Source organism: Lycium barbarum, chromosome 4 (assembly GCF_019175385.1).
Source record: "Lycium barbarum isolate Lr01 chromosome 4, ASM1917538v2, whole genome shotgun sequence".
Classification (NCBI taxonomy): domain Eukaryota; kingdom Viridiplantae; phylum Streptophyta; class Magnoliopsida; order Solanales; family Solanaceae; genus Lycium; species Lycium barbarum.
The window spans coordinates 49,827,896-49,849,924 of NC_083340.1; positions in this window are offsets into that span (position 1 = coordinate 49,827,896).

Sequence of the window (22,029 nt, forward strand, 5' to 3'; positions counted from 1 at the left end):
CGATCCATATACACATATTTTATTGTTGTGGCACACGCAGAAGGTTAGTACAGACAATAAGCACGATATGCAGAATAATAAAAACAACTTACTGGAAACACGAATTATGCATGCCAGGAACGGTATCCGGCCCCTTACGGGACCTGGGGAACGTGGCGCCACCCTGCCTTTGGCGCCACACACATCATACTCCAGAAGATTTACTCCGTAATCTCCGTCACACATCATAATATCACATCATAAGATCAGAATATACATATACACATATTTGGTTCGGCGAACCATGAACACATCATAACACCGTTAGCACATCATACTCCGGAATCCATATATGGTACCTGGCCCTCAAGCAAAGAGGTAATAGCACATGCACGAGCAGAATAATGAGAAACTGTATGCATATAATCAAGACTCGATAGGTAAATATACTTGCGGACACCTGAAGGCCCAGAAACAAGTTTCAAACCAATCGGAGTTAATATATGAAAGTTACGGATGTTTTTATAACAGAACCTTTACGATCATTTCAGAAGTCATTTTTGGAAAATTGAAGCAACAATCGTATCAAGTATCTTTCGGATATCGCATGGATCAAAACAAATATAGCTTTTGGAATCATATATATATATATCAAAATGTATCAAAGACTTAACAGAATAATCGAACGTTCTAGCAATTGGAGATCAAAACCTTGGTCATATCAATTATCTTTCGAATGCCATTTGGACGCATAACAAACTGAACTTCGGACATCATAAATACGCATCAACCATATGGAATAGCTTATGGAAATAAAAAACGTTAGCCATCCTAGTGGCTCTAAGAATGGGAATTTCTTTAAAATCATACATATACATCATATATTTATTTCATAAAGATCATGCCAAAGAAAGAAATGGTAAGCCTTACATACCGGCTCCACGTCCTATTAGCTACGTTTATTCGTCCAAGCTCTTTAGTCTACATTCAAGGAGATTTACATAATCATTAGACATACTGTCACACACTTATCTTAGTCTTTCAAGTAAACTTGTTTGTAATCTGCCGAAATTTCGGTAGCATTTTCCTTGTAAATACACCATCCCCGAGAATTCAACTCGGCCAAAATACAACAACAAATCCGAGAATTTAACTCGGCCAAATTATTAACAACATTACCAACAATCATACTAACAACTTCAACAATCAATCCCAAAACATATTCTAACATCAACAACTCTTGTCACACAATTCACGGCATTTCATTTACATTCAATTTAATCACATATATTCAAGCTAGCACCAATGATTCCACATTCAAGTATTAATCCGAAATCTTTCTAACATGATTCAAGAATACTTCTAACAATTCACAAAATATTCCAACAACCCAATCAACATATTACTTCACCCGCAACCTTTCAAATTCAACAAAAATAATGACATCTTATTTCCTTCCTTCAATTCATGAACTATACCAATGATTCACACACTAACAACATTATTTCCATAAATACAAGAAATGATATTATAGTCACATTAGCTTCCAAAACACTCTCCAACACTTACAACTTCAACTAGAATCACCCAACTTTCATCGTCAACATAGAATCCACTACAAAAACAACCAAAACACTAGATAAAATAATTGAGTCATCATTCCTACACACCCACACATATACACGACCACCATACATACACACACACCACACGACCACACCCACAACACTCTATTTCCATGATTTTCATTCATTTCTACATACTACAACATACATAAACCTTCCATAACATATAAAAGAATAGAAATTCTTACCTTTTTCCTCAATTTCCCACTTGACTAGAATTTTGAACTTGCCACAAAAAGTAGTTTTCTTGCTCTAATAATTATACCACGTTGAAGAAGACCCTTCAATTAGTAAGAATACTAGAAGAAAATATTTTTTTGGATCAAATTTGGAGGCTTCAATTTTTTGATGGTTTGGCCGAATGGCCCTTTATTTTTGCTCTCCCTCAAGGTTTCTTGAATGTTCTTGAATTAAAGATGACAAATGGTGATAAATATGACTAATATACACATGTATTATACCTCCTTGTGGGCCTTGGCCCACCCATAGTGCACGGCCACATGGGATTTTTTTTCTAGCCCAACTCTTTTTTTGCTTTTTGTATTTAGTCTTGTAATTCATGAAAAATAATTATCCAAATTCCGAATTTTCCCTTAGCCTTTCTTGATATCTGCGCATCAAAAATTTTCATAAACAACTCTTATGTTAAACAAGATCAAAATTATTGCCTTGTTCTTGGCTTCTTACAATTGTCTTAAATTATCCGAATGCACAAAATGTGAGATATAACAGCATTGTTTACCGAGTCCCCCACTAGAGGGCCGGGTATGGTATATATATGATTATTTCACCGAGACCTTCACTAGAGGGCCGGGTACGGTATATATGTATATGACCTCATTCACCGAGTCTCATAATGGGCCGGGTATGGTATATGATATAGATATGCATGATTCTCATCTCGTAAGTCACAGGTGCAATGGTATCTCATCATATTTGCCTTCTGTTATCTTTTATTCAGTATTGATCTTCTTTATTGTATTTCATGCTTTATATACTCAGTAAATATTTAGTACTGACCCCCTTTCTTCGGGGGGCTGCGTTTCATGCCCGCAGGTACATACACTCAGTTTGGTGATCCTCCAGCCTAGTACTTCTTCTCAGTTGGTTGGAGAGCTCCATTGTTCCAGAGCCTAGATTATTTTTGTACAGATCTTTTGATGTAGACTTATGCATATCCAAGGGTACGGCGGGGCCTTGTCCTGTCATATTTCACTTTTATACTCTTAGAGGTCTATAGACATATGTGGGTGGTGAGTAGGTCTTGGTCAGCCGTGTCGACATGGTTTGTTTAAGACATTCCCGTATATAGTGGCAACCTTGTCGGCTTACGTATTGTGTTATGCTGTGATCAGCTGTGACTCCTCAGGAGACAGGTTTATGATGATATATGGCATTGTGAATCTATAGTTGCTTTTATAAGTTTTCATTCCGTCCTTAGTTTCAGTTTGACTATATCTAACAGGTTCGTATACGAGTGTCCAGCTCGGGCACTAGTCATGGCCCATGGGGTTGGGTCGTGATAGCCATAGCTGCCACCTTGAGCTCTCGGCCAATTCAAGTGTTGGGAGGAAAACTTGTAATTTTTTTTAGTGTTCTAAACGTCCAAAGGAGGTAGCGACGTTATAATTTTAACTGAGGAAGAAGAAGTGGTGCAATTGGTGCAAGTGGTTATAGGATCTGTTCTAGCTAAGTTAAAGGTAAGGTTTCCTCTTCTTATAGTGTAATTGGAAGTAAGAGAATGCATGATTGCATTGGTGTTGTAATTGTGCTGAATTGAAGTTGTTCAATTAAATTGGGTTTGATTGTTATTGTTGTTATTGTTGTATCGTATTTAGGGGTTGTTCTTGTTGAGTTGAAGGATTAAAAGTGTAGTTATGATTAAGTATTTGTGTTGTTGTAGTTGATGGGCTGTTTGGGGCATGTTATTGTTAGGTCGCTGGTAGAATTTACTTGTATATGGATAATAGTTATTGTTATTGTTGTTGCTCGATTAGAAAGAAAAGATAAGTCTAAAACGTACCTTTAGTAATCTGAAAGATTACTTTTGGGTGGTTGTAATTGTGGGACTATTATAAGGTCATTTTCGATGATTTGTTGTGACTATAAATCATTAGGAATAACTTGAATATGTGGTGGTTGTTTTGTTGATTTTTGTTAAACGTTGCAACGTGTGGACTGATTTGGAGTGTTGTGCGTGCGGTGCGGGCTGTTTCGAGGTGTACTTGGACCTTATTTTGGCTAGTTCTTGATGTGGTAACTTGGACGTGTTGTTGTTGATGTTATTCTGGTTGTTGTTATAGTTGACTTGAATGTGAGGGAAGTGAACAATATAGGGGAAATGCCGCCCAATTTTCTAGAAATAAGCTGCTAACTTTGAAATACATTTTAAGCTTTTCCGTAGCTTAACCATAGTTCTTAACGTCTTAATATAGGTTGATGTGCTTCGGGTAGCGTATACATATCGAGTCACAGATTAAGTGTCAAAGGTATGTAAATCTATCCCTTCTTTCTTTTTAGCATGGTCTATATGAAACAAACAGACGACGAACATATAAACTCCAAAGAAGCTTATATTCTTAGAGATACTAGAATGGCTATAAGAGAGCTTTCCGATGATTGCATATTGCAAATTTTCACGTAGGATCATCTGCTCAATTTCCTCCTCATCCCATAGAAATCTAGGTTCTCCATGCAAATATGTAATCTTCTTTTGTGACAATGGAGGAAAAGAGACATTTGGTTGAGTTGGTTTTACTGCATGCGCATACGATTGGGGCTACATGGGTTGAGTTATCGAGTTTGAAGGTGACAATAAGGGCTGGACACCTTCTAGTGGAGGCTATCCAGAGGCCGTGGCGGCCATGGTGGCCTAAAAAGTGAAGAAAAAATATTAGGGTTTCAGCTAGGTTAGGGTTTCTCTAGAGAGCCTTTTTTTTAAAACTCTATTAGTTTATAACTTCTAGTTGTTATTCCACATTTTTCTCATGGAGATAACACAACTATAATTAGCACCAGCTCATATACATCAAGGAAAAAGGATTTCATACCTTCAATACAACAAAGACAAGTCAGATTGTATTGCTTCAACTTAGAACAACTTCCAAAACTGTAACGACTCGTTTGGTCGTTATTGTGTTTCTAACTCTTTTGATCCCTTTTCAAGCTTTATTAGGTCATATTTGACCCGCGGGGACTGTTAGCACGCTTCCCGAGGTCATCGGAGTTGATTTGGGTAAGTTTTGGGGAAATTTGCCTTAAACGAAAAATGGTTGACTCAAAGTTGATTTTTGGATAAATGGACCTTTTTTGAGAATTTGTCGATTCTGAGAGGTTCGGATGGTCTGTTAGAACTTGTGTCCATATTTGGTTCGGTTCCCAATGCACTCATTTTTTAAGTTGGGTTAGAAGGGTAGTTTTGAGGTATTGGGGATTGACTCGATCAACGAGACCCTGGATAGGAATTTCGCGGCCACGAGTGCGTTCGTAGCGCATTTTTATGTATAGTTCGATATTTGGTATATGAGCAGATAGCGTCGGGAGATAGTTGAAAATTCGGGTTGAAAGTCTGAAACTTGGAACTTTTCTGGTGTCTGGTGCCCGCTTTGGTGGCACAAGCACCGCAGCAGCGGTACCGCTATAGCGGTCTCTCTGCCACTAAAGTGGCCAGTGCCATTTGGGCATGATTGTTGTAGCGGTCATGGGACCGCCGAAGCGGTGCCGCTAGAGCGGTCAGCTAGTCGCGGAAGCGGGTGTTGGGCAGTTAGTTCATTAAATGAAATGTTAAAAATCCACAAGTCTCTAAACATTCCCCTATTTCGTCTAAAGGCTATTGGAGAGGGTTTTGGAGTTCTTAAAGAGGCTAAGCTTTGTGGTGAGTGTCACGACCCAACCTGATGAGCCATGACTAGTGCCCGAGCTGGGCACTCGTTTACGAACCTGTTAGATATATAGTCAGACTGAAACTAAGGACAATATGAAAACTTGTAAAAGCAAGCTATAGACTCATAAAACCATATATCATAATGAACCTGTCTCCTGAGGAGTCACAGCTAACCAAAACATAACATATTATGGAAGCCGACAAGGCTGCCACTATATGCAGAAATACTCAAAACAAACCATATCGATATAGCTGACCAAAACCTATATACAACCCACACATGTCTACAGACCTCTAAGAGTATCAAAGTGAAATATGACGGGATAGGGCCCTGCCGTACCCCTGGATATGCATAAATCTACATCAAAGGATCTGTACCAAAATAACTTAGGCTCCGGAACAATAGAGCTCTCAAAATAGCTGAGCAGAAGTCCTAGGCTGGAGGATCACCAAACTGAGTGTCTGTACCCGCGGGCATGAAACGCAGCCCCCGAAGAAAGGGGGTCAGTACGAGAAATGTTGTTACACCTAGGGAAATTCCCCATACATGTACTGTGAATAGGACAACGAAGGTCATGGCGTATACGACATTTCGATGAGTGAGGAATAGTATTTTATAACCCCAAATGAGATTTCAAAACCATCCGAGATGAGGGAAGGAAGTTGTTAAGGAAAGGGAGTCGTATGTTGTATATCGGATAAGAATAACGAGCAACGATGTGGTGAGGGCATAATGGTGTCTTAGAGACATGCAATGACGTCCCTTATATTGGTATGGAAGTGTTAAACAAGTGTTAAGAAGGTTCCATAAGGATCGGGGATCAAACGAGTCGACGAGAACAAAGACGTAACCACTGGGCATTATACGGTCCAATCTACGGACCGTATAAATTATACCAGCCGTAGATTTGGCCGTATAATTGTCCAAAGGAGGGACCAGCCACTGGACCAAATGTACGCCCAAACATACGGTCCGTATCAATAGTACGGACCGTATGTTGGTCCGTAGAAGTTGGCTCAGCCAGCTTTTAAGTTTAAGTGTAAGGGTCCATTTTATTTCATCCATTTCATTTCCTCCACTCTCCAACTCATGAACTCTCTAGCAAAGTCTCAAAACACTTCCACCACAAAAATACCAAGGAAATCAATGCTCAACAACATCAAATTCATGAATCAAAGTGTATGAAACCTAAGTAGAGTTCATCTTCCTCAAAGAAAATCAAAGGAGGTGAGATAGGGTTTTGGTGCTAGAGGAGTATTCTCATTCAAGGCTTGTTCAACTATCATCTAAGGTAAGTTTCATGACTTTAGCATGTTGTTTAAGGTATTATAAGGCGAAGAAGCTTGAATTGTAGAAGGACATGGAAAGTGGGTCTTGAATGAGTGAATAGAGTCACCATTGAATGATAATGGAATGGAATCATGAAAGTTGGTACGTTATGATTATGAATATGCTGTAAATGATGTTTAGACCATGATATAAGTATTATACATGAGAAAATGCGATAACGAGCTAAAATTATTAAATGCGGAAAAAAATTGGAGGAAAATGGTGGATTTCTCTTAATGGCATAAATCCTATATCATGAATTCCTTTCCTCTTCATGAGCGTCTATATTCCGGAAAGCTAAAATCCTATATCCATAAGTGCTCATATAAGATAAAGAGGTATGATAATGATGTTATTTATTGCCCACACTCACCTTATGCACTACTTCCTTCAAGGTGAGGCAGAATGTTCATATATGTCCATAATGGAATCGAGGGTTCACGACCTTACGTCACCTCGATAGAGCGCAATTGTCTAGAGCCTTTATGCATGTATGGTGACAAGTATATTTTGATTAGCATATTATTATATGCATTTTATGATGAGCATGACATGATTGCATCATACTGGGCCTAGTTGGCCGGGCAGTCACCGCCAAGGCGGGCAGCTATACGGATACACCATGACCTTTTGGCATGGGCAGACACCACTAGTGGGCGGTATGAGATGGTACCCCGGACGCGGGAGGCCTGGACGCGGGCTAATGTTATTGATTATCACATCGTTCTGACATGGACAGGCAGCTTACATATTATGCATACATGACATGATAACGAGTATGAGTAAGACAACATGCATTACTTCCTTTATGATGGTCATTCGGATCCAGATGTTTCATAATGATGTTTTCATTATATTATTGTTATCTTTCTTCATTGTTTATGCCTCTCATACTCAGTACAATATTCGTACTAACATCCATTTTCTTTGGATGCTGTGTTCATGCCCACATGTGGACAGGGAGGCGAGCTTGATCCAGATTCTTAGGAGCTGTCAGCTGATTGGAAGCACTCCATTATCCGGAGGTGCTTATGATTATTCTTTTGGTATATATGCATACTTTGGGCACGATGGAGTCTTGTTCCATCTATGTATATAGTATGTCAGTAGAGGCTCGTAGATACGCAGTGTGGGTTAGATGGTCTCACAAGATGTTATCATACGTATATATATTTTTGATGGCCGAGAGGCAAATGTATATAAAGCATTTAAGTTTCTATATAAAATATGTTTTCCTAGAATTTCATGTACAAGTTGATAAAAAGGGCATTAATTGAGTAAGATGAGTAGTAGAGCAAGTGGTGCTCGGTGGCTAGACAGAAGTGGTATCAGAAAAATGCCGCCAAAGGGAAAAGCCACAGCCGCTCAGAAGGGAAAAGCTACGACGAAGAGGCGGGCAGAAAGAGAGCCTCTGGCGAATGTAGAAGAGGGCGAATCACAAAATAAGGCCTCGCCCAATGTAGAAGAGCAAGGAGGAGCCTCAGTTCTAATTCCTCCTCCAGTTACTTCGGGTCAACAAGTGACCGAAGCTATTCATCTATTGACGCAATTGGTTGCCGCCCAGGCACAGCGGCAGAGTGCGGGACCGAGTGATCGTTCAGCCAGTACGAGAGCCCGTGATTTCTTGACTCTAAACCCTCCGGAATTTTTCGAGTCGAAGCCGGATGAGGACCCACAAGGCTTTATCGATGAGATGTTGAGGACGCTGAAACTTATGCATGCTACTGAGATCGAGTCGGTAGAGTTGGCTTCTTTTAGACTCCGCGATGTGGCAGTATTGTGGTATAACAACTGCATAGCGTCGAGATCATAAAGTGGACTTCCTCCTGTTTGGCAAGAGTTTGTTGATGCTTTCATTCACCATTATTTACCGCCCGAGGTCCGCCGAGCTAGAGCGGACAGGTTTTTGAATCTGAAGCAGGGAAGCATGAGTGCTCGGGAGTATAGTATGCAGTTTAATTATCTAGCCAGGTATGCCCCGACTATGGTGACCGACATGGGCGATCGTGTACACAGATTCGTGAGTGGTTTGGGGCCACATTTGTTTAGAGATTGTCTGACGACCTCTTTGCAAGACGGGATGGATATTTCCCGAATACAGGCCCATGCTTAGAATCTTGAGGAACGACAACAGCTGCAGAGAAGTGATCGTGATAATGACAGAAGGCAAGGTAAGAGGGCTAGGTCTATGGGGGCGAGCAGTGAATATAGAGGGGGATCGAGACAGATGCATTCCAGGCACTCAGGTCAGTCAGCGACTAGTGCGCCTCCCAGATTCTCAGATAGGAGGATCGATCGTTCTTTTCAGACAGGACAAGGCCAGAGTTTGAGGGCCTCAGATTCTCAGTTTAGGGGAGATTCTAGTCAGAGAAGACCCTTGGTACCACGGTGCAGTCAGTGCGGTAGACTGCATTCCGGACAGTGCCGTCAGGGTTTAGATGCTTGCTATGCCTGCGGGCAGGTTGGTCATATGATGAGAGATTGCCCTTCAGCAAGAGGTAAAGTTGGGACTCAGCCTACGGGATCAACAGTTGGATCTTCTTCAGTACGTCCAATAGCACAGACTCCTCAGACTACAACAGGTAGAGGCAGAGGGGGAGCATCCACTTCAGGTGTCGTTCAGCCCCGCGTATATGCCTTGGCTGGGCGACAGGATCTTGAGTCCTCCCCAGATGTTGTCACAGGTACATTGGCTATATTTTCCCGTGATGTATATGCTTTGATCGATCCAGGTTCTACTTTCTCTTACGTTACTCCGTATGTTGCGGATTGTATTGGGGTGAAACCCGAGCCCATTAAACCTTTTGAGGTATTCACTCCGGTTGGTGATCCGGTAATAGCAAGGAAAGTGTACAAAAATTGTGTCATTGTGATATGTGATCGCCAGACTAAAGCCGATTTGATTGAGCTTAAAATGATAGACTTCAATGTAATTATGGGTATGGATTGGTTGGCCTCATGTTATGCTAATGTGGATTGCCGAACAAAACTGGTTCGATTTCAATTCCCGAGAGAGCCCATACTTGAATGGAAGGGTAACACGGCATCCCCAAAGGGTAGGTTTATTTCCTACCTTAAGGCAAGAAAGATGATAGCTAAAGGCTATATTTATCAGCTAGTTCGGGTTCATGATACCGAGGCAAGGTCGCCAGCTTTTCAATCTGTTCCGGTATTGAATGAATTCCCAGATGTATTTCCAGACGAACTACCAGGTCTTCCTCCTGAGAGGGAAATTGACTTCACTATTGATGTATTGCCGGACGTTGAGCCCATTTCTATTCCTCTGTATCAAATGGCTCCGGCAGAATTGAAAGAGCTGAAGGCATAGTTGAAGGATTTGCTTGAAAAGGGGTTTATAAGGCCCAGTTCATCGTCGTGGGGAGCACCAGTCTTGTTCGTGAGAAAGAAGGACGAATCTCTACGGATGTGTATCGATTACAGACAGTTAAACAAGGTAACAATAAAGAACAAGTATCCCCTCCCCAGAATTGACGATTTGTTTGACCAATTACAAGGTGCCAAGTGGTTCTCTAAGATAGATCTGAGATCTAGTTATCATCAAGTGAGAATTAGAGAAGAAGATATTCCCAAAACCGCTTTCAGAACGAGGTATGGCCACTATGAGTTCCACGTGATGTCGTTTGGGTTGACAAATGCCCCGACAGTGTTTATGAATCTGATGAATAATGTGTTCAGGCCATTTCTGGATCTCTTCGTGATAGTATTTATTGATGATATTCTAGTGTATTCCCGCACAGAATCAGAACATGCAGATCACTTGTGAATTGTCCTGGGAGTTCTTCGAGCCCGAAAATTATATGCAAAATTTTCAAAATGCGAGTTTTGGCTAAATTCTGTGGCATTCCTAGGTCATATTATTTCAGATGATGGCATCCGAGTTGACACTCAGAAAATAGAAGCTGTGAAGACTTGGCCAAGGCCTACAACGCCTACGGAAGTTCGTAGTTTTCTGGGTTTGGCAGGTTATTATAGAAGGTTTGTAGAGGGCTTTTCATCTATTTCAGCCCCATTGACGAAGCTAACCCAGAAGTCGGCAAAATTTCAATGGAATGATGCATGCGAGCGTAGTTTCCAAGAGTTGAAGGACAGGTTGACCTCAGCTCCAGTACTAACACTTCCAGAAAGGCCAAATGGCTATGTTGTGTATTGTGATGCTTCTGGTGTGGGACTAGGATGTGTATTAATGCAGCATGGGAAAGTTATTGCATACGCTTCAAGACAGTTGCGGAAACATGAGAAGAATTATCCAACCCATGATCTCGAATTGGCCGCGGTTATTCACGCCTTAAAGATATGGAGGCATTATTTGTATGGTGTGCACGTCGATATTTATACAGATCACAGGAGTCTCCAGCATATTTTCAAACAGAAGGAGTTGAACCTGCGGCAGAGGCGGTGGTTAGAATTGTTGAAAGACTATGATGTGGACATTTTGTACCACCCTGGAAAATCTAATGTAGTAGCCGATGCGCTTAGCCGTCGGTCAATGGGTAGCTTATGTGAAGTTCCTCCAGAAAAGAAGGAGATGGTTCGCGAGCTCCATGGATTAACAAGTCTTGGAATTCGTGCAATTGATTTGGGTAATACAGGCATCAGCATTAATGACCCCACAGTTTCATCCTTGAATATAGAAGTGAAGGAACGACAATATGAAGATTCTCAATTAAGCCGATACCGAGACCTGTCTCTTGAAAAGGAAAAGTATCCATTTGAAGTTTCCGTAGATGGGATCCTTAGATATCGAGGCAGGCTATGTGTACCGGATGTGGCAAAATTGTGCCAACGGATTTTAGAGGAAGCACACTATTCTCGGCATTGTATTCATCCCGGTGCAACTAAAATGTATCATGACCTCAAATTGATATACTAGTGGGATGGCATGAAGAGGGACATAGCAGATTTTGTGGCACAATGTACGAATTGACAACAGGTAAAAGCCGAACATCAGAAGCCAGGGGGCTAGTTGCAAGCAATGGAAATTCCTACTTGGAAATGGGAAGTGATCAACATGGATTTCATCGTGGGATTACCCCGTTCCCGTGGCAGGTATGATTCGATTTGGGTGATCGTCGACAGACTCACAAAAGCAGCTCATTTCCTCCCAGTCAGAACCACGTATTCGGCAGAAGACTATGCCAGGTTGTATCTAAAGGAAATTGTGCGACTTCATGGAATTCCTTTGGCCATTATTATAGACAGAGGGGCACAGTTTACAGCTAAGTTTTGGAAGTCCTTTCAAGAAGGTCTAGGTACTCAAGTTAAGCTCAGCACGACGTTTCATCCACAGACCGACGGGCAAGCCGAGCGTACTATTCAGACCTTGGAAGATATGCTACGAGCATGTGTGCTGGACTTCGGTGGTAGTTGGGATGACCATTTTCCCTTTATTGAATTTACCTATAACAACAACTATCATTCCGGTATTCAAATGGCTCCGTATGAAGCTTTGTACAGAAGGAAATGTAGATCTCCAATTGGATGGTTTTAAACCGGAGAAGCACAATTGATAGGCCCCGACTTGATCCAACAAGCAGTCGAAAAGGTTAAAGTGATTCGAGACCGACTTTTAACAGACCAAAGTCGTCAAAAGTCTTATGCGGACAACCGCCGACGAGACTTGGAATTTCAAGCTAATGATTGGGTATTTTTGAAACTCTCGCCTATGAAAGGAGTAATGAGATTTGGTAAAAAGGGGAGTTGAGTCCAAGATACATTGGACCTTATCGAATCATCCGTAAGGTGGGTCGAGTAGCCTATGAACTAGACTTGCCCTACGAACTCGAGTCCGTACACCCAGGTTTTCATGTTTCAATGCTCCGCAAGTGTATCGGAGACCCCACAAGAATAGTTCCGGTGGATGATTTCTAGGTGACAGAAAAATTGACATATGAAGAAGCGCCGGTTGCTATCCTAGATACACAGGTGCGAAGGCTTCGGAATAAAGAGGTCGCTTCAGTCAAGGTTCTATGGCGAAACAACAACAGGGAAGAAATGACTTGGGAAGCGGAAGAGAAGATGAAGGCTAAATATCCGCATCTATTCCAATCTCCAGAAGAGGTTCGTGATGACACGCCGAGATCGCAAGGTATGTATACTTACTTTTATGCTTTTGGTCGTGTGTGGCCATAGATATGTTGATATTGTGATGTAGTCCTGTATTATAGGTTGTTGTGACAGGTTGGTAGTGTTAAATTACAGGGGAAACTCTGGCGAAATTTTTGTAGAATCCCGAGTGTTTAACATTCGAGGACGAATGTTCCAAAAGGGGGGAAGAATGTTACGCCTTGGGAAATTCCCCGTACATGTACTGTGAATAGGACAACGAAGGTCATGGCGTATACGGAATTTCGATGAGGCAAATGTATATAAATCATTTTGTTTCTATATAAAATATGTTTTCCTATAATTTCAGGTACAAGTTGATTAAAAGGGCATTAAATGAGTAAGATGAGTAGTAGATCAAGCGGTGCTCGGTGGCTAGATCTGGGTACCCGTCACGGCCCCTAGCTGGGTCATGACAAATGTATTGAGTTTATAAAGCATGAAATACCATAAAGAAGATCAAGACTGAATAAAAGATAACAGAAGGCAAATATGATAATCAGAGATACCAATGCACCTGTGCCTTACGAGATGAGAATTATGCATAACTATATCATATACCATACCCGGCCCATTATGGGACTCGGTGAATGAAAGTCATATACATATATACCGTACCCGGCCCTCTAGTGAAGGTCTCGGTGAAATAATCATATATATACCATACCTGGCCCTCTAGTGAGGGACTCGGTGAATAATGCAATGCAATTGTGCACAAATACATACCCGGCCCGAGACTCGGTGAAATGATGCAATAACGCTATGCACGATTAGAATATCATGAGCAACCATATGCAAACTAAATCATCATCTGAGACTCAATAGAATAATTAGAATGAACTAACACTTGAGAATCAAGACAACAGTCACGTCAAGTACCACAGAGAACTAGAATTCATTGGAGTCATACTGCAAGTGAGACTCATAAAATTATTTCTGAACTCCTTGAATAACCTGGGAGCACCCTCGAATGTCACTATGGATTATATCAAAATAGGACTTCAGGAATCATAGACACGTATCAGGACATAATGAAATAGCTTCTAGAAATCAAGAACATTAGCCATCCTTTGGAGTTTATATGTTCGTCGTTTGTTTGTTTCATATAGACCATGCCAAAAAAGAAAGAAGGGATAGCTTTACATACCTTTGACACTTAATCCGTGACTCGATATGTATATGGTGCCCAAAGCACCTCAACCTATATTAAGATGTTAAGAACTATGGTTAAGCTACGGAAAAGCTTAAAACGTATTTCAAAGTTAGTAGCTTATTTCTAGAAAATTGGGCGGCCTTTCCCCTATATTGTTCACTTCCCTCACATTCAAGCCAACTATAACAACAACCAGAATAACATCAACAACAATACGTCCAAGTTACCACATCAAGAACTAGCCAAAATAAGGTCCAAGAACACCTCGAAACAGCCTGCACCGCACGCACAACGCTCCAAATCAGTCCACACGTTGCAACGTCCAACAACAATCAACATAACAACCACGACATATTCAAGTTATTCCTAATGATTTGTAGTCACAACACATCATTAAAAATGACCTTATAATAGTCCAACAATTACAACCACCCAAAATTAATCTTTCAGATTATTAATGTTACGTTTTAGAGTTATCTTTTCTTTCGAATCGAGCAACAACAATAACAATAACTATTATCCATATACAAGTAAATTCCATCAGCGACCTAACAATAACATGCCCCAAACAACCCATCAACTAAAACAACACAAATACTAAATCATAACTACACTTTTAATCCTTCAACTCAACAAGAACAGCCCCTAAATATGATACAACAATAACAACAACAACATTCAAACCCAATTTAATTGAACAAATTTAATTCAGCCCAATTACAACACCAATGCAATCATGCATTTTCTTAATTCCAATTACACTATAAGAAGAGGAAACCTTACCTTTAACTTAGCTAGAACAGATCCTATAACCACCTGCACCAATTGCACCACTTCTTCTTCCTCAATTCAAATTCTAACGTTGCTGCCTCCTTTGGACGTTTAGAACAATAAAAAAAATTACAACTTTTTCTCCCAACACTTGAATTGGCTAAGAGCTCAAGGTGGCAGACATGGCTGTTTGTAACTCTCTCTCTCTAATGAAGTTTTGTGAAGATGAAGGTGTGTAATTAATTAGTCATCACCTAAATATATGCAGCCTGCCCATTAGGCACGTGCCCCACTTTAGCATGCACGAATCCTAATCAGTCATGTTTTAGTGGGGCCCACTTAGTGATCTAATTAGTTTAATTAATCCCTAATCTTCACTAATATGTCCACACTAATAGTAGTTAATGAGAAACCCATGCAATATTAAAATTGGGATAAAAAGAAAGTCCTTGTCTCATATCTCAAAAATAATCTTGTCCTTGAACTTATGTCGATTAACTTACGAATAATCCAATGTACAAAAATACGGGATATAACATCCTTCCCCCCTTTGAAACATTCGTCCTCGAATGTTAAACTAGTTCTATAGGATGTTATAAAAATTTCGACAAAGTCTCCTTTATCGCTATACCTACCAACCTGCATTCAGCAACCCACAGATGCTTCACAGGGCCACAATAACATATAGTCTCATCTACTAATCAACATAGTCAAATAAGGAATTAAATTACCTGAAGGCATAGGGAACAAGTAAGGATACTTATTCTTTATATCATCTTCGGCTTCCCAGGTCACCTCTTCCCTATTATTATTTCGCCACAATACTTTGACGGAAGCCACATCCTTAGTACGTAGCCTTCTAACTTGGCAATCAAGTATAGGTATAGGGCTCTCCTCATAAGACAACTCCTCTTTTACCTGGACATCGTCTACATGGAATACTCTCGAAGGGTCACCAATATATTTACGAAGTATTGATACATGAAAGACTGCATGTACTGCTTCCAAATCAGATGGTAGGTCCAACTCATAGGAAACCTTACTTACCCTACGAATAATTTCATAAGGCCCAATGTATCTCGTGCTAAGCTTCCCCTTCTTGCCGAATCTCATCACACCCTTCATGGGTGACACCTTCAGGAATACCCAATCACCAATCTAAAACTCTAAGTGTCGATGTCGATTATCTTCATATGACTTCTGTCGACTCTGGGCTGCCAATAATCTCTCCTGAATGAGCTTCACCTTATCAACAGCTTGTTGGATCATGTCCGGGCCGATTAACTCAGTCTCGCCTACATCAAACCAACCGATAGGTGACCTGCACTTCCTCCCATATAAGGCCTCGTACGGTGCCATCTGGATACTAGAATGGTAGCTATTATTGTAAGAAAACTCAATAAGTGGAAAATGGTCATCTCAGCTACCTCTGAAGTCAATAATACAGGCTCGCAACATATCTTCTAGCATCTGAATTGTTATATCCCGTATTTTTATACATTAGATTATTCGTAAGTTAATCGATGTAAGTTCAAGGACAAGATTATTTTTGAGATAGGAGACAAGGACTTTTTAACCTCGATTTTAATATTGCACGGTTTGCTATTAATTACAATTAGTGTAGAAACATTAGTGAAGTCAGAAATTAATTAACCTAATTAAATCACTAAGTGGGCCCCACTAAAACATGGCTGAATTTAATTGGTGCAAGACAAAAGTGGGGCACGTGCCATTGTGGCTGGCTGCATCTATATTTGTAGTGATAACTCATTAATTTCACACTTCATCTCCACAAATTCATTTGAAGCTTTCATCACAAACAGCCATGGCTGCTCATGGCCAACCTCAAGATTGTGATAGCAAAAAATTATAATTCCCTAAGGTGTTCTAAACGTCCCAAATGAGGCAGCAACATTAGAATTTAATTGAGGGAGAAGAAGTGGTGCAATTGGTGCAAGTGATTGTAGGATCTGTTCTAGCTAATTTAAGGTAAGGTTTCTTCTTCTTATAGTGTAATTGGAGTTGAATAATGTTATAGTTGAGAGGATTAACTCGTATTAAGCGGAATTGTATATGCTAATGTTGAGGTTCTGTTTGGCCGTATTGGAGTTGTTTTAATTTAATAATGGTGGATTAAGTTTGATTGGTGTTGTTATTGTTGTCATTGATTATCTGTTAAAAGTAAAGGAATCTTGATATTTAAAATTGTAGTTGTTTATATGAAATTGTTGGGACATGAATTGGATTACATGTTCATGAGGTTGTTAGGCATTGTCATATTGTAATTAGGGGCTGTTCTTGTTGAGTTGAAGGACTAAGTGTAGTTATGATTAAGTATTGTGTTGTTATAGTGATGGGCTGTTTGGGGCATGTTATTGTAAGGTCGTTTTTTATGATGTGTTGTCTCTATAGATCATTAGGAATAACTTTAGTATGTCGTGGTCGTTATGTTGATTATTGTTGAATGTGCAACGTGTAGACTGATTTGGAATGTTGTGCATGCGGTGCGGGCCGTTTCGAGGTGTTCTTGGATCTGATTTGGGCTAGTTCTTGATATGGTAACTTGGACGTGTTGTTGTTGATGTTATTCTGGTCGTTTTCATAGTTGGCTTGAATGTGAGGGAAGTGAACAATATAAGGGAAATTCCGCCCAATTCTCTAGAAATGAGCTACTAACGTTGAATTACGTTTTAAGCCTTTCGATAGCTTAACCATAGTTCTTAACGTCTTAATATAGGTTGAGGTACTTCGGGCAGCGTATACATATCGAATGACGGATTAAGCGTCAAAGGTATTTAAAGATATCCCTTCTTTCTTTTTGGCATGATCTATATGAAACAAACAGACGACGAGCATATGAACTCCAAAGAAGCTCCTATTCTTAGAGACACTAGGATGGCTAATGTTCTTGATTTCCAGAAGCTATTTCATTATGTTCTGATACGTGTCTAAGGTTCCTGAAGTGCTATTTGATATAATCCATAGTGATATTCGAGGGGTACTTGACATGACTATTGTCTTTGATTCTCAAGTGTTAGTTCATTCTAATTATTCTACTGAGTCTCAGATGATGATTTAGTTTGCACATGGTTGCTCATTATTTTGCTCGTGCATGTCGCTAATATATTTTTCACCGAGTCCCGGGTCGGGTATGTATTCGTGCACAGTTTCACTGCATTGTTGACCGAGTCTCTCACTAGAGGGCCGGGTACGGTATATATATATATATATATATGATGTCATAATGGCACCGAGTCCCATGATGGGCCGGGTATGGTATAAGATGACTTTATTCACTGAGTCCCATAATGGACCGGGTATGGTATATGATGTAGATATGCATGATTCTCATCTCGTAAGGCACAAGTGCATTGGTATCTTGATTATCATACGTTCCTCCGGTAATCTTTTATTCAGTCATAATCTTCTTTATTGTATTACATGCTTTATATACTCAGTACATTTCTCGTACTGAGCCCCTTTCTTCGGGGGGCTGCGTTTCATGCCCGCAGGTACAGACACTCGGTTTGGTGACCCTCCAGCTTAGGACTTCTGCTCAACGGTCTGGAGAGATCCATTGTTTCGGAGCCTAGATTATTTTGGTACTGATCTTTTGATGTAGACTTATGCATATACAGGGGTAAGGCGGGGCCCTATCCCGTCATATTTCACTTTTATACTCTTAGAGGTCTGTAGACATGTGTGGGTTGCGTGTCGGTTTTGGTCAGCTATGTCGATATGATTCGTTTTGGATATTTCCATATATAGTGGCAGCCTTGTCGGCTTGCATATTATGTTATGTGTTGGTTAGCTGTGACTCCTCAGGAGATAGGTTTATGATGATATGTGGCGTTATGAATCTTTAGTTGCTTTTACAAGTTTCCATACTGTCCTTAGTTTCAGTCTGACTATATCTAACAGGTTCGTATGCGAGTGTCCAGCTCGAGCACCAGACACAGCTCATGGGGTTGGGTCGTGACAGGAATAGTACGCTCAGCCTGTCCATCAGTCTGAGGGTGAAATGCTGTGCTAAGATTCACCTGTGTCCCCAATCCCTTTTGGAATGATCTCCAGAAGTTAGCTGTAAACTGAGATCCTCTGTCCGATATAATAGATGTGGGAACCCCATAAAGTCTCACTATCTTCTTGATGTATAACCTTGCATAGTCCTCAGCTGAATAAGTAGTCCTGACTGGAAGAAAATGGGCTGATTTTGTCAGCCTATCCCCAATAACCCATATAGAATCATACTTCCTTTGAGTGCGAGGTAAACCTATAATGAAGTCCATATTAATTACTTCCCATTTCCAAGTTGGGATCTCTATCTCCTGTAATAACCCACCAGGCTTCTGATGCTCGACCTTATCCTGTTGACAATTCGGGCACTGAGCAACAAGCTCCGCTATGTCCCTTTTCATACCATCCCACCAATATAAACATCTGAGGTCATGATACATCTTCGTTGACCCTGGATGAACAGAATAACAGGCATAATGTGCCTCTTCCATAACCTGTTGTAGTAGCCCTGCAACCTCAGGCACACACAGTCTGCCCCCATACCGTAGCACTCCGTTAGGTGCAACCTCGAATGGGGTCTTCTCCTTTTGAAGAGTTGTATCTCTATACTGTGCCAGAACAGGGTCCTCGTATTGGCGTCTCTTTACCTCTTCTATGATAGAGGACTCAGCAACTTCTCGAACAGAAACTCCATCATCTCCAAAATCAGCCAAACGGACTCCAAGGTTAGCTAGCCGGTAAATCTCACGAACTATCTCCTTCCTTTCTGGTTGCACATCTTTCAAGCTACCCATAGATTTACGGCTAAGAGCATTTGCTACAACATTTGCTTTTCCTGGATGGTATAGAATATCAACGTCATAATCCTTTATTAACTCTAACCACCGTCTCTGCTGTAAATTCAACTCCTTCTGTTTGAAGATATATTGGAGACACTTATGATCCGTATAAATATCAATATGAACACCATACAAATAATGCCTCCATATCTTCAAGGCATGAATTACCGCTGCTAACTCCAGATCATGAGTAGGATATTTATTTTCGTGCTTTCTGAGCTGTCAGGAGGCATAGGCTATAACTCTGCCATGCTGTATCAACACACAACCTAGTCCAACACCTGAAGCATCACAATAAATAACATAGCCATCTGGTCCTTCAAGAAGAGTTAGAACTGGAGCCGTAGTCAACTTGTCTTTCAGCAACTGGAAAATTTGCTCACAAGCATCAGTCCACTGGAACTTAGCTGCCTTCTGAGTTAGCCTTGTTAAAGGCGCTGAAATCGAGGCAAACTTTTCTATGAATCTCCTGCTAGCCCAAGAAAACTGCGTACCTTAGTAGGTGTCGTAGGTCTAGGCCAAGTCTTTACATCCTCACTCTTCTGCGTATCTACCCGAATACCGTCAGGTCCAATAATATGCCCCAAGAATGCTACTGAAGTCAACCAGAATTCGCATTTAGAAAATTTGGCATACAACTTCTGGTGCTGGAGCACCCTAAGTACCATTCTCAAATGGTGTGCATGCTCCTCTTCTGAGCGTGAATAGACTAAAATATCATCAATAAATACAATAACGAATATATCTAGGAATGGTTTGAATACTCGGTTCATCAAATCCATAAATACAGCTGGAGCATTGGTTAGCCCCAAAGACATCACTCTAAACTCATAATGCCCGTATCGGGTCCTGAATGTCATCTTCAGAATATCTGCCTCCTTTACCCGCACCTGATGAAAGCCTGACCGTAAGTCTATCTTCGAAAAACACTTAGCACCCTGCAACTAGTCAGATAGATCGTCAATCCTGGGGAGGGGATACCTATTCTGTATTGTTACTCTATTCAGCTGCCTATATAATCAATACACATACGCAGCGACCCATCTTTCTTCCTCACAAATAGTACCGGTGCTCCCCAAGGTGATGTGCTAGGCCTGATGAAGCCTTTTTCTAACAAGTTTCTCAATTGCTCCTTTAACTCATTCAGCTCTGCAGGTGCCATTCTATAAGGAGGAATAGATATGGGTTGTGTATCTGGCAATACATCTATAGTAAACTCTATCTCCCGTTCAGGAGGAAGACCTGGAAGTTCATTTGGGAATACATCTGGAAATTCATTAACTATCGGGACTGACTGAAGAGTCGGTACCTCTGCTTTCATATCATGCACACGAACCAGATGATAAATACAACCTTTTCTAACCATCTTCCTTTCCTTGAGGTATGAAATAAACTTACCCCTCGGCGATGCTGTATTCCCTCTCCACTCTATAATCGGCTCTCCAGGGAACTGAAATCGAACTATCTTTTCTCTACAATCAACGTTAGCATAACAAGAAGCCAACCAATCCATACCCATGATAACATCAAACTCAGTCATGCCTAACTCTATCAAATCTGCTATGGTATGCCGACTATATATAACCACCGAACAATACCTATATACTTGATTTGCTATGACAAAATCTCCTACCGGTGTAACTACCTCAAATGGTTCTATTAACTCAGGTTCTATTCCGATTCTATTAGCAACAAAGGGAGATATATATGATATGGTGGAACCTGGATCTATCAATGCATATACGTCCCCGGAGAAAATTGATAATATACCTGCAACTACATTCGGTGACGCCTCCTAATCCTGCCTACTAGCCAAAGCATATATGCGGTTCAAAGGACCGCTAGAAGTAGAAGCTCCGCCACGACCTCTACCACGACCTACTTATGTCTGAATACCCTGCCCCATAGGTCGCATATGTTATATCCCAAATTTTTGCATGTTGGATCATTTGTAAGCTAATCGATATAAGTTCAAGGACATGATTATTTTGAGACAAGGACTTTTAATCCCCAAGCACGATTTGCTTGTAAATTACAATTAGTGTAGAAATATTAGTGGAGATTAGGGATTAATTAACCATGATTAGATTATTAAGTGGGGAATTAATGATTAATTAACTTAATTAGACCACTAAATGGACCCCACTACAACATGGCCGAATCTGATTGGTCCATGCCATAGTGGGACACATGTCATTATGGCTGGTTGTATATATAAATGGGTTGATGACTCATTTAATCACATTTCATCTTCACCAAAATATCATTTCATTGAAAGAAAAACTCATAGCACCAGCCATGGCAGCTCA